Source organism: Danio aesculapii, chromosome 19 (genome assembly GCF_903798145.1).
Source record: "Danio aesculapii chromosome 19, fDanAes4.1, whole genome shotgun sequence".
NCBI classification, from domain to species: Eukaryota; Metazoa; Chordata; class Actinopteri; order Cypriniformes; family Danionidae; genus Danio; species Danio aesculapii.
The window spans coordinates 47,605,675-47,608,789 of record NC_079453.1 but is presented as its reverse complement, the minus strand read 5'-3'; positions in this window follow the sequence as shown (position 1 = coordinate 47,608,789).

The window sequence follows — 3,115 nt, the reverse complement described above, 5'->3', positions numbered from 1 at the left end:
GCATTCCTGTGTTCAAAAATAGAAATCCAATTATTTCAAATCCAGTCATTTTAAACAGATGGTCTTTTTGGACCATTTTGAAACTTGCATGTAGTACAACAAGCTATTTTAATTTAACAGGGAATTCTTTTAAAATCAAAGACATGCTTAAAGATACAAACGGTGCCTGTAAAATGAAGGATTGGTGAAGCAAATATTGAAGGTTCTGATTTGATCCAGAGAGGGCCTTAATCTGCTTCTTCACAGAGAGCGATTTATTGTATTTTAAGTAATTTGAATTAAAAACTTCAGCCAAATAGCATGCAAATTATCCTAAAGTGCTTCTAATATTGGCAAAGCTGAAATGCAACTCAAATTTACAGTCCAAACTTGCCTGACTGGCAAACAACACACACTAATGCTGTTTATGAACTGTAATTGAATGGCCATTGAAAGAGACCCTAACAGAGACTTTAGAAAATCTCTGAAAATGTGACAAAATCTTTCAATTCATTCATACATCAGACTGTTCATCCATCCATCCATCCATCCATCCATCCATCCATCCATCCATCCATCCATTCATCTAACTGTCCAATAGTCCATCCATCCATGCATCTAACTGTCCATCCATCTAACTTTACATCTGTTCATCACTCCATCCATCCATCCAATTGTCCCTTTGTCCATCCATCCATGCATCTAACTATCCATCCATCTAACTGTACATCCGTTCATTCATCCGCACATCCATCTATCCATGCATTAATCCATCCATCCATCCATACATCTAACTGTCCATCTTTCCATCCATCCATTTAACTGTCCATCCACCAATCTGTCCATCCGTTCATCCATCCATCCGTCCGTCCATCCATTTATCCATCCATGCATTCCTCCATCCATCTATTCCTCCACCATCTATATATCTCACTGACCATTCGTGCATCCATCCATGCATCAGTAACTGTCTATCCATCTAACTGTACATCCGTTCATCCATCCATCCATCCATCCATCCATCCATCCATCCATCCATCCATCCATCCATCCATCCATGCATCCATCCATCCGTCCATCCGTTCTTCCATCCATCCATCCATCCATCCATCCAACTGTCCATCCATCCATCCATCCATACACCCATCCATCCATCCATCCATTTATCTAACTGTCCGTTTGTCCATCCATCCATACATCAGTAACTGTCTATCCATCTAACTGTACATCCGTTCATCCATCCATCCATCCATCCGTCCATCCGTTCTTCCATCCATCCATCCATCCATCCAACTGTCCATCCATCCATCCATCCATACACCCATCCATCCATCCATCCATTTATCTAACTGTCCGTTTGTCCATCCATCCATACATCAGTAACTGTCTATCCATCTAACTGTACATCCATTTATCTGTCCGTCCGTCCATCTATACATCCATCCATCCATCCATCCAACTGTCCTTCCATCCATCTATCCATTCGCCCATTCGTCTGTTCATCCATCTAACTGTCCATCCGTCCTTTCATCCATCCACCCATCTTACTATCCATCCATCAATCCGTCCGTCCATAATTCCATCAATCAAACTGTCCATCCATTCATCCTTCCACTTGTTAGTCCTTCCATCCATCTAGCTGTCCATCCATCCATCCATCCATCTAACTGTCCATCCATCCATCCATCCGTCCAAATTGTCCATTCATCCATCCATTCATGTAATTGTCCATCCATCCATCCATGAATCCATCCATCCATCTAACTGTCTATCCATCCATGAATCCATGAATCCATCCATCTGTCCATCCATCCTCCATTGATCGATCCATCCATCCGTCCATCCATCCGTCCATCCATCCATTTATCTGTCCATCCATCCATCCATCCATCCATCCATCCATCCATCCATCCATCCATCCATCTAACTTTCCATCAATCAATCCATCCGTCCGTCCATCCATCCATCCATCCATCTATCAATCTAACTGTCTATCCATCCATCCATCCATCCATCCATCCATCCATCCATCCATCCATCCATCTATCCAACTGTCTATCCATCCATCAATCCATCCGTCCATCCATCCACACAACCATTTGTCCATCCATCTAACTGTCTATCCATCCATCCACCCATTTGTCCATCTATCCATCCATCCATCTATCTAACTTTCCATCAATCCATCCGTCCGTCCATCCATCCAGCCATCCATCCATCAATCTAACTGTCTATCCATCCATCCATCCATCCATCCATCTATCCAACTGTCTATCCATCCATCAATCCATCCGTCCATCCATCCACCCAACCATTTGTCCATCCATCTAACTGTCTATCCATCCATCCGCCCATTTGTCCATCCATCCATTTATCCATCCATCTAACTGCCCATCCATCCATTCTTTCTTCCATCCATCCATGTGCCCTGCATCTTCACAGAGAGCGATTACTGTATGTTAAGTAATTTGATTTAAAAACTTGAGCTAAATGGCATGCAAGTAATCATAAAGTGCATCTAATATTGTCAAAGCTGAAATATGGCTCTCATTTACAGTCCAAACTCACCGAGACTGGCAAACAACACACACTAATGCTGTTTATGAACTGTAATTGAATGGCTGCAGAGTCCATCAACACCAGTCCCCAAATGTCCAGCCAATCTGGTATTTAAGGGGTCTTAACTGGATTTTAATTCGGTGTGTGTGAAGGAGGGAGGCAGAGGAAGGTTAGTCTCTTGTACTCAAAGCAGATGAGAAATGTGGATTTGATGAGCTGCAGTCATGATTCATTCTCTGGTGGATTCTGCACCATCTCTCGCTCTCTCTCCTGATCCTGTCACTGAGAGACTGCCATGAGTAAAGGTTATATGCTTATGCCTACGACTATATGATTTATTGCCCTTTCCTTTGTTCAGAGGGGTGTGGATCTGCAGGACTAATGAGGACGGAGTTCCACTGTCTAATTAGTGCTTGAGAACATATAGTGGTTGCAAAAATCGGATGAACGGCTTTGTTGAGTATTTCCTTAACTCTACATTCCTATTCATTATGCTCAGGTGCTTCTTCGTTTAGGAGACCATATAAGTGACCTTAGAACACCTCTGAAAATTTGACCCCAAAAAATCTATTCACCA